This window comes from Diceros bicornis, chromosome 36 (assembly GCF_020826845.1).
Source record: "Diceros bicornis minor isolate mBicDic1 chromosome 36, mDicBic1.mat.cur, whole genome shotgun sequence".
Lineage (NCBI taxonomy): Eukaryota > Metazoa > Chordata > Mammalia > Perissodactyla > Rhinocerotidae > Diceros > Diceros bicornis.
In genome coordinates this window covers 16,868,003-16,879,559 of record NC_080775.1, presented here as the reverse complement: position 1 = coordinate 16,879,559, position 11,557 = coordinate 16,868,003, and positions in this window count along the sequence as shown.

Here is an 11,557-nt window from a genome sequence, read left to right as displayed (position 1 = left end):
AATTAATGCATACTCATTAAGGAAAATTTTCAAGTATAAAAATATGTATACACAAAATTAAAAATAAATCTGAGCCCCACTATCCAGATGTATTCAGTTTTTTTAATGTATATATATGAATATATTATAAAAAGTAAAGAGCAATATAAATTCAAATACTTTGCTTTTATTTAAAAACACACACACATTCTCATCACAAACATGTAGGAGTACCTAAGATGACAAAAGATTCCTCTCCCTCATCTCATCAATCTTTTCCCACAGAGATAACTACTGTTAACAGTTAGCATGTATCCTTTTAGATTTTTCTATTCATATACAAATATATATCTTTTTATTTTTACAAAAATAGTATACATATTGTTATGCAACATATGCTTCCACCTAATATATTTTGGATAACTTCCTACATCATGTAAACCTACCTCTTTCTTTTAAACCTACAAGGTAATGCCATTGAATAAATGTAGCAAAACTTTTTTAACCAATCCCCAATGACGCCTCCTTGGATTGTTTCAATTTTTGCTCCTTTGCAAAGAATGATCACCTTTGCAAAGAATGTTTTTGTACATATATGTATTTCGATATGTATACAAGTTTTGCTGTAAAATGGATCCTAGAAGTGGACATACTGAGTCAAAAAAATGTACAATCTAAACTTGGTTAGATACTGCCAATCTGCCCTCCAAAATATTTGCTAATTAGCTCTTAAAAAATGAATTTATTTGGATCAAACTTGTTGAAAATTAGTATAGTTTTAGTAGAGGATTAACATATATAACAACTATTCTTATTTTAATATCCTTGCAGTAGATTGCAAGGTCAAAATTATATCCCAAATGGACTTTTAGATTTAGTATGAGTCTATTGCATATTCTCTGTGCAAAATCTCTCTCCTGTTGCACATGGTCTGACTGTCCTTCATGCCTGAATAAGTAGCCACCAAGTTACCCAATAAGAAAAGTAGCATGCCTTGGTGATTTTGGAGTCAGACAGATTACATTCGACTCCTACCTCTTCTAATTATTTGCTGTGTGTCCTTGGGGAAATTATATAACCACTCTGAGTCTCAGTTTTCTTTTCTGCAAAATGGAAAAAATAGTAGTCAAGACTACTTTGTAGAGAAGTTCGGAGGATTAAATTAAAACTCTTTCCTCAGTGCCTGGCAAACAATAGGCACTTGTTTCATTTTAAGGGAGTGATGGATGTGGTTCAAGCAAGAATGAAACCTATTGCTCAATATGATCCCAAAAGAGATGCCAGAGGTAGATGCTAAACCAAAAATCTTATTTTCCACGTCAAGCAGGGTCTTGGTGTTGGTTAACTCCAGCAGACTTTCAATTCATTCTTATCATTCAGTTTCCCTAATAGCTACATTTAAAACAAAAGGTGGGCGTGAGATCTCTGCATCCCCTAACACTGCAGTCTGTTGTATCTTGGGACCAAAAGGGACCTTTTTTGCCACACCTTGGTTGACAGGGTTATAATCAGCACCTTTAGCATGAACTAGACAAGGAACATTCCGCAAGGATTAAGACAGCAAGGAAATATCATCATTCTTGGGTAACTGAGGTCTGTTATTTTGCTGTGAGCAGCGCTCCCTGCAGTAGAGTGACGATTTTTGCTCCCTGTGGATACACCAGAGCCCAAACTTTTCACGAAAAGGTAATGGCAAGAAATTCCACAAAAGAATTGAGTGACAGTAATTGGAAATAATTTGAGTGGAAGGGATATGAAAAAGTAGCTTTTTTTAAATTATTAATTCTCTTTTTATAATATAAATGATCATTTGTAACACATTTATTTTTACAGTCGTCCAAGACTTTAAAAATATTCCCATGAACCAGTTATAAACTGTGGTAATCAATTTCTTGGAGATTATACTGATTAAGGAAATTATTCATCTCCTATATTTTTCATCTCAGATATTTTTCAAGTGTCACTTAAGTCTCTTAAGCTTAAAAAGCCTTGCTATTAGCCAGTATGCACAGTAAATGAAAAACTGATGGTACAAATATTATGAATAGTACCTCTTAGGACAAAATTTGATTTGTTTGAAGGCAAATGACATTATAAAGGATAGTCAAGATGTCAGTAGAGGGAGTTGGTATGCTATTTGATTTACTTAGCATCTTTGTTGCTTTATAGATTGAGCTATGATTGATGGTAACATTAATATAGAAAGTATGTTAATATTAGAACAGGCTTTAAGATCACCTACTAGAAAGTTCTCCCCCTCCTCAAACTGATATAATTTGGAATAAAATTCCCTAAGGATATAATGCCTCTTAGACTGCACACCCTTTGATGTAAGGATTCTTTTTTTTTTTTAGAAAGTTAAATCAATTTTTTGAGGTATCCTTTATACAATAAAATACACCCATTTTAAGAATACATTTCAATAAGTTTTGGTAAATTTATACACCCATGTAACCACCACCACAATCAACATATAGGACATTTTCTTCACCCCAAAAGTTCTCTTGTCTCTTCCCAGTCAACTTCCCCTCCTCCTCAGCCCTAGGCAACTGCTAACCTATTTTGTCAATATAGATTGGATTTGTCTTTCCTAGGTTTTATATAAATCGAATCTTACAGACTGTGGTATTTTGTGTCTGACTTTTTTTCACTCAGTGTAATGCTTTTGAAATTCCGCTATATTGTTGCAAGTATCAGTCGTTCATTCCTTCTTTTTTTTGGCTTCTTAGTATTCCATTATATGAAGATAGCCCATGTGTGTGTCCATTTTCCATTCACTTAATGATGGACATTTAGTCTGTTTTCACTTTTTGGTTATCATAAATGAAGCTGCTTTATACATTCATGAAGAAGTCTTTGTGTGAGCCTATGTTTTTATTTCTCTTCGGTAAATATGTAGTAGTAGTGTGGTAGGACATGTGGTAAGTGTATATTTAACTTTATAAGAATCTGTCCAACTGTTTTCAAAAGGGGTTGAACAATTTTATATCCCCGCCACCAGTTGTCCCGTATATTTGCCAACACTTGGTGGTGTCAAGTCTTTTTAATTTTGGTTATTCTGATGGGTGTATAGTGATATCTAATTGTGGGTAATGACTAATGATGTTAAGCATCATCAGATAGATAGATAGATAGATAGATAGATATAGCAGATATTTTCTCCAGTCTGTGGCTTGCCTTTTCATTTTCTTAACATTGTCATTTGAAGACCAGAAGTTGTGAATTTTGATGAAAAGGGGCTCTTTTTCATACCTACTCTTGTCTCCTCCACAGCTTTGAACTTTGGCTAGAGCTTTTTGAACACAAACATAGACCCTTAGTGAATCTTTGTTTATTGACAAACTGGGAAAACCAAAAACATTAGCTCTGAAGTGAGAATTCTATTTTAAATATTGACATTCTGGTTTCCTTCAAGGAAATTATACAGGTTTTTAAAAGCAGTCCCACGAGGTAGATAAAAATATCACTGCTCCCATTTTATAGAAAAATAATCTGGGGTGTGACAAACTGAAGTACATGACCTGAGGTGATGAAAAGTGGCTGAGGCAGAGCAGGGAACGCAGGGAAACTAATTGGTCACAGCAATGGGCCTGATCCAAGCCCTTTGGGGTCCATCCCCTGGTGCCCAAACCAGTTGAACTAAATAATTACAGCAAGGCCGGGGCCGGAAGGGATCAGCTCCCGTCTGCTGCCATTGATGCTTTTCGTTTTGTGTTGTTTCTTTTCTCCACCCTCCCTCGCTTCCTTCTTTCTTTTTCTTTTTTTTCCTTTTTCTGTCTCTTTTTCTGCCTTGAGCTCCATTATGTGCTTCACTCAGCTATGCTTAGTTTTCCAATTCTTTCTATCTTTCTTTCTCCCTTTCCCCCTTCCTCATCCTCCTCCCCTCTCCCCATACCTCCCTCCTTCTCCCTTCTCCCCATCCCTCCCTCCTTATCCTCCCCCTTCTCTCCCTCCTCCCTCTGCATCTCTCTCTGCTTACTTATCTTTTATAACTAATCAAAGCCTGATTTTCATGTTGTGCAGGAAAACACATATTTGACAATGCCTATGTAATCTCCTGATGGTGGTAGAACCAAATGCAAAAACCAGAATCCACTTCAGTGCCACAGATGCCAGCTAGGGCAAACATACTGACTGCATAGATGAGTCCAGTAGGACTGAAAAAATGCACCTCATTTCAGGTGAAAACCCTATGTTCTATTTTTTTTTCTCTCTCTCTCTTTTTTTTTTTTTTGGTGAGGAAGATTGGCCCTGAGCTAACATCTGTTGCCCATCCTTCTCTTTTTGCTTGAGGAATATTGGCCCTCAGCTAACATTTGTGCTCATCTCCCTCTAATTTGTACGTGGGTCGCTGCCACAGCATGGCTTGACCCCAAACCGTGAACCCCAGGCCACCGACACGGAGTGCCTCGAACTTAACCACTACACTGCCGGGCTGGCCCTTTGTTTCCTTTTAAATTAAGTTTACTAGCAATGATTATTTTCCTCTTAAGAGGAAAATTATTCGCCTCTGTAAGACAGCGGCCACTTCGGTAGATTTTTAAAGGATTGATAGTTTTATTATACAAATCTCATCACATTTCCCTGCTTCAAATTTGGATAAAGTCCTCAATGCTTGAAGCAGCCTGCAAGGTCCTACAGAATTAGGATCCCTTTCTGTCCTCACCTCATCTCTGGCCGCTCCCTCGTGTTGCACTGTGTCTGTCTGTCTGTGTGTTTCCATGCCAAGCTCCACCTCCTCCAGGCTGTTCTCGCACATCCTCCCATTGCGTCAATGCCCTTCCTCCTGCCAGCGGCGCCTCCTCCTACGGCTTCCCTCACCTTCCTTCTTCTTCATAACATAATAACTATGTTTGTTTACAAAAAAATATACATGCTTGAAAAAAACTCAAACAATACAGAGAAGTTCAAAATATAATGTTTAAAATATTAACCCACCACTAAAAAATAACTATCATTCACATGTAACATTATTTCAAACGGTTTATATATACACATGCATATATATATTATATATAATATAATACATATACACATACACATATATACAAATAAAATGTACTTTGTGTATATTTCTACATGAGTGGCATGATAGAGTCTTAAAACTTGATCGAAATGGGATATTATACATAGTACTTTAAGTTAAAAATTTTACATTTATGAATTTATAAAAAAATTTAAAACCTAAGGGAAACTGAAAGGACTAAACTTTAGATACAGGTTTCTTCACCATAAGTAATATTATTTCCTAGAAAACCTCTCTAAAGTTAATAAAAACACAAAATATTAGTAGAATCATTCTGTTTTATAACAGCTTTATTGAGGTATAATTGACTTACAATAAGTGGCACATACTTAAAACGTACAATTTGGTAAGTTTTGCGTGTGTACACACCCCTGAAACCATAACGACCCTCAAGATAGTGGACATACCCCTCACCCCCAAAACTTTCTTCATGCCCCTTTGCAAATCCCTTCCTTTTCCCTCTCCCTGCCTCCCCTCCCCAGTCAAAGGGAGGGGCTTTCTATCACATAGATTAGTTTGAATTTTCTAGAGTTTTGTATAAATAGAATCATACAGTATGTACTATTTTTTTGTCTGGCTTCTTTCACTCAGCATAATTATTTTGAGGTTCATCTGTGTGCATCACTGTGTACATCAGTGGTTTATTCCTTTTGATTGCTGCATAGTATTCCATTGTATGTCTATACTACGATTTGATTATCACTACCTGTAGATGGGCATTTGGGTTGTTTCCAAGTTGGGGTTATTACAGTGATAAATTGGACTTCATCAAAAATGTAAAACTGCTATTCAAAAGACATTGTTAAGAGAATGAAAAAACAAGCTGCAGACGAGGAGAGGATATTTGCAGAGCACATATCTGATAAAGGACTTGCGTCCAGGATATAGAAAGACAACTCAAAACTCAAGAAAACAAGCAATGATATGATAATTTTTTTAACTACATATTTTGATTTTAACAGAATCTGCTAACTCCTTGCTACAAAAGATGAGGAAATTAACACACTTCCTTCTACGATTTCCCCTTCCTCTTCCTATTTTTGTGATTATGTTAGTATTTTTATGTTGTGAAGGTTTATAACATTTCCACTGTGGCCCATAATCATAATTCCCACTATATTTATTCTTAATCCTTTGTCTCAATAGATTCAACGCTTATGGCTAGTTGTTCCACCATAGTTTGTTCATTCCTAAAGGTTTCATTTTTATTTATTCTTGACTGGCTGGATCTTGTTAGCAAACAGCTTTGTTCAAGACGGACTTGTGGCTCTGTGCTCCCTAAGTTCTTGTGTGCTTGATCATCCTTTCTGTGGCTGTTCTTCCTGATTATTGGTTGTGTCTGCCTACCTTCCCTTAGCTCTCAGCCTAAAAATCTGTATCTTTAAAGTTTTCCATAACTTTAAGATTAGGTTAATATCCCTGTACTTTTCCTTAAAATTACATAAAATTATAATTAATTAATTAGTTGTGTGATTTTTGTTTAATGGTCTTCCCAGAGAGTATAAATTTTAAGGGTAAGAATCACATCTGTCTTATGATAGTGGTGACATATCCTCTAGCACAGTTTATGGCTCAAAAGAGGCGATGAATACATTTGTTCATGTCCTTAAGAAACGTTTACTGTTTGAGGAGCTGGACATATAGCAGTAAGTGAAATAGACACACACAAAAATATCCCTACCCTCATGGAACTTACATTCTAGCAAGAGGACGGGGGGTGGGGACAGAAAACGAACAAGTAAACATGTATATAGTATATAGAATATTTTAGAGAAAAAATATATAAATTTTTATAGATAATTTATATATAAAAATATATAGTATGTAGAGTGTTTTAGAGAAAAATGAAGAGAGGGGTAGAGATTATGGTGATGTGAGATAAGGACTGTTTAAACATGGTGGCCAAGGAAAGCCTTACTAGCAGAGTGATATTTAAGAGAAGACTCGAAGCAGGCAGTGTTCACTTAGGACCAGAATGAAGATGCTAAGGGGGAAAGAAAAACTATCACTGATACAAATATGAGAAGGAAGAAGGACAAATAGGAGGAGGAAGAAGGCAAGTTTAGAATGGGTTTCCATCTCTTCCTCATTACGCAAGTCCTTGTTCCACCAGGAAGTTGTACTGAACTAAGTTAGCAGAAATGTCATTTGGATTTTCTGATTCGCTTCTTTCCTTCAACCATCTCTGTTCTTGACCAAGGAAAGGGAAAGTGTTGCAAGGCGCCCTTAGGCCTCTTCGGGGTGGCCAGATCTCAGTCATAATTTGGGAACCAAAAGCAACAAGAAACTCTAAAACAGGAAATTTTAATAAAATAACTCCCAAAAGGTGAGGAGCTTCTATTTTCTCTTTATTTCTGCATAGAGAAGATAGAGAGGACTTCTTCATTCTTTCAATGAGTATCTTTTGAGCATCTACCATGTGCCATGAGATGTACAAAATCCTGGGGATGCAGCATTAAGCATAGCAGGTAGAGTCTGACTTGCCCTCATCAAGCTTTCAGCTCAGTAATTAACATTTGAGGGTTACATACTAAAATTTACACCATGGAAATTGACAAGCACTATAGATCTGCGCTTAATTTATTGTTTTGTTGATTTTCTAGACTTAAGATTAGGTGATGGAGAAAATGTTAACCATGTGCATTAAACTTAAAAGTTTGTTGTAGTTGTAGCTACTTCATTGTGAATAGCACAAAAAATGGAGGCAGTATTCTAGAATTCAAAAATTATTACCTGATTCAGCAAGGAAGTCACTCATGTCATTGATGAATGAGTGAAATTCCAACATGCATCTTCCTTCTTGTTCCACTTTCCTCTTACTCATTAACGTAAACAAAAATATCAACCAACAGTCATGTCAGAACTATGCTCATTTGTCATTTGTAGCCAGAGCTTGCCTACAGATACAAGAATTCGTCAAAAGTCAACAAAAGCATTCTGTAGAAACAATCGGCTCACGTTTGAATCCATTGTTGTTGGTTTTTCTGTGCACGGCATCATTGTGAGTTCAAAATCAAAGGTCAGAAAGGTAAGTGCTCTGCGTTGCCTGTTGATTTGTAACCAATCTTCTTCTCATATGGGCATGTCTATCACGGCCCCATGTGGGTAATGGCAGAAGCTGATTTCCACGCCATATTAATGATTCTCCCTAGCAACACTGGGTAGGCCAGCCAGTAGAAAATAAAACTTGCATATCAGGAGGTGGCTATACTGATCCTCCATTATGAGTTAGATCACACTGAATCATTCTCTCCTTCTCTGTCTGCTTAATGCTACCGTTGGGCTATTGATGAGTGAGGCATCTGGCTAGGTCTCGTGATTGAGTCAGCATTTATAAAACAGTTTACCTCTGTGAGAAACTGAGAGCCCATATGGAGCCCTCATCCACAGTCCAGGTCACTGACGGGCTGTTTAATACATACACAAATGTTAAATAAAGGGATGGTGCAGCAGCTGCACTTTTGTTGGGTTGTTGAGCATTTGTGTCTGAGTGTTCCTTCCTCTTAACGTGTTTTTTGTGTTTTTTTTTTTGTAAATTTAATCCATAAATGGCATGCCATAAAAAGGGCAAGAAAGTTGAAGTTTTATAATGGTCTAGGGATTCACCCCTTTGAGGAAGTGTCTCCATTTTACAGCAAAATATGCCAGCATGACCAATTGAGTAGGTTTCTGAAATGTCTTATTTTACTGTCGATGAAACATGTTGTCGAATGACCAGGATACCCTGGGTATCCCTGCTTCTAGTGCTTGCTAATTCTGGGCTTTGTGGATTTAGGCCAGCGATGCAAGTGCATGTGGAAGGCATGAGAGGATGGTGTGGGAGGAGGAGGAGGTAGAATTTTTCCCCAGAGTCCCTGGAACTGGCTCAGCTTATAGTCCAGAAGACTAAGGGCATCCAAAGATTTGTGAGGTCATAGGTTAGATGGCAAGACAATAAACTTGGGGTGCCCAATCAAATCAAAGATCGGTCTATGAAAATCTTCAGCATCTTATTTTCCTAAATGCAAGCAATGTATTCTTTTAGAAGTTTGTTACCAACCTGAAAGCATTCTGCAAGTGTTAGTAGACCATTGAACCTGCTTTAGCTCATTCTTTTACTAAAAAAAATTCATGTATACATACACATACATATGTACATATACATACTTAAATACATAGATGAATAGATAGGGAGGGAGGGAGATAGACAGACAGACACACACACACATGCATGACCCACGGGGTGCTCTATCAGGGTCTAACCAGGAATCAGAAACCATTTGAGTTTTTAAAAATAAGGACTATAATGCAGATAGTGGGTTACCCAAGTGTGGAATGGATGAGAAGCTAAATGGGGAGCAGTGAGATGAGCCAGAAATTGGCAACATCAGGGAGCAAGAGGGAGGGTGAAAAGAGGTGGGATTACTGGCACCTGCAGTCAGGGAAAAGTGTGATGAGCTTTTTCTCTATGCCTCTTGCCCCTTGTTTTTTCTACTTCTCTTTTCCATCTGGCCGATCACAGTTTCCGACATGTCGAACCATTAAAAGGGAAAAGGAGGAAGGGTATGGGGTGTGTCGGGGAAGACAGTTCTTACCTGACCCTGGTGGCAGCTGGAACCACCAAGGAAACATAGTGACCATCCCAGAGGCCATCCACGGCAGAGAGGCAGGGAAAATACCCTGGTTTCTTCCCCCCAGCACCTCCATCTCTCTGCAGCACTTCTCACTGACCAAACCCAGCTGGAGCCCAGCTGACATGGGAGCCTGGGAAAGCAGCCTCCCAGAATCAACTCTCCTGTATTAATTTTCTATACCTGTATAACAGGGTACCACAATCTTAGAGGCTTAAAACAACACATATTGATTATTTCATATTTTGCCTGGGTGGGAGTCCAGGCTTGGATTAGGTGGGTCTTCTACTCAGGGTCTCATGTGTTGACATCAAGGTGTTGACCAGGGCTGTGGTCTTATATGAGGCTCTGGTCCTCTTCCACGCTCATTCAGGTTGTTCACAGAATTAATCTCCCTGAGTAGGACTGAGTTTTCTTGCTGGGTGTGGAGTCTAGACAGGCCCAATAGGTCACACTCAGGTCCTAGCCACCTGGCCCTCTCACGAGATGGCAGCTTCCTTCTTCCATGCCAACAGGAGATTCTCCCTCTCCAGTCTGCTAAGGCAGAGTTACAACACGGCCTAATCAAGGGGCTGAGTATTCCATTATTTTCACAAATCCTGCCCGCATTCAAGGGAAGGAGATTGTGCAGAGTGAAGATATGTGGGCCATCTTAGAATTCTGCTACCACAGCCCTGAGATACTGACCAGAGTGGAGAGGGACAAAAAAAATGGATCTGGGGGCAACCAGGCCCAGGACCAGCACAAATGCAAAATGAAAGCAACTTTATTTCCCCTTTGCTTAAATTTCCTTGTGAGGCTCCTTCATTGTTTACCTTGGATGAAAAAATGTTAGCAGACCTTGTGACTTCTCTGATCATTCTTAGGTCATAGCAGACCGATTCAATTTAGCGATGAGAATGTCCAGTTGCAAGAGTCAATACTTTAAAGTTGGTCAAAGTTGATGCTTCTCCTCCTTCTCCCAACTCGGGCCTAGTGGAGTCTGGAAGTTGCCATTGGGGAAGATGATGTGGTTAGTTTCTGCTCTGTTTACTTACCTTGCCCTCCTCCTCTGCCGCCATGTTGCTAAGTTCTCACACCCCCACCATTGCAGCAGAAGGAAGGGAGGGGCCACAAAGAGAGGGTGGAAGGTGGGCAGGAAAGTTCTTATTTGACTGGGACTATCCAAGTTGGCTTCCTGCTTTCTGGGGCTGGCAGATGTTGAACACTTTCTCTCCCTTGTGGATGCTTCTCTGGATTCTTTGGAGACATCCTCAGGGCTGTTCCACCTACAGTTCCCTTATGAGGGAGAATGAGTCTCTCTTCCCGTTGGTCTCTAAGTGCTCTTTCCTCAACCTCTGTGAATCTGGATTCACCTCCAGCCTCTTTCCACTGAAGACCGTTCACCTGCTATGCAGCCATCTTAGAGTGGATTAAGAATATTGCTTGTCTGCTCTCTCCCACATGACCCATTTCCACTCTACAAGAGACACTGGTGGATCCTTTGCTCAAACTCTTGCAGGCAGGGTGGTCCCCAACTCAACCATCTTTCCTTCACCTAGCCAGCCTGCCTTCTGCTCTTTAGAAGTAGGAGCCCCACCATGTCATTCTAACTGTGGGGGTCCAGATGAAGCCCCACTAGGCTTGAAGTGCAGGGCAGTCTCTCCACCTTGCTCCCTTGAATGACTGTGGTGAAGTGGGGCTCAAAGCACCCTAATAGCTCTCTTTTATACCCTTTTTTCCCCTGGATGTGGGTGGGGGCTTATGAATCATGTAATCCTCTTTGGTTTTCTCTTTTGAGAAAACTTGCCTCTTAGCCTGGCACCTGACTTAGAAATATCATCTAATTAACTCAGTGCTTCAGTTGAAACTTTAATTTATTTTTTCCAGATGGGGAATCTTAAAATCAAGGCACTCTCTTGATTGTGTAGAGAGGACATACCCAAGTTTTGAGGGAAACTGA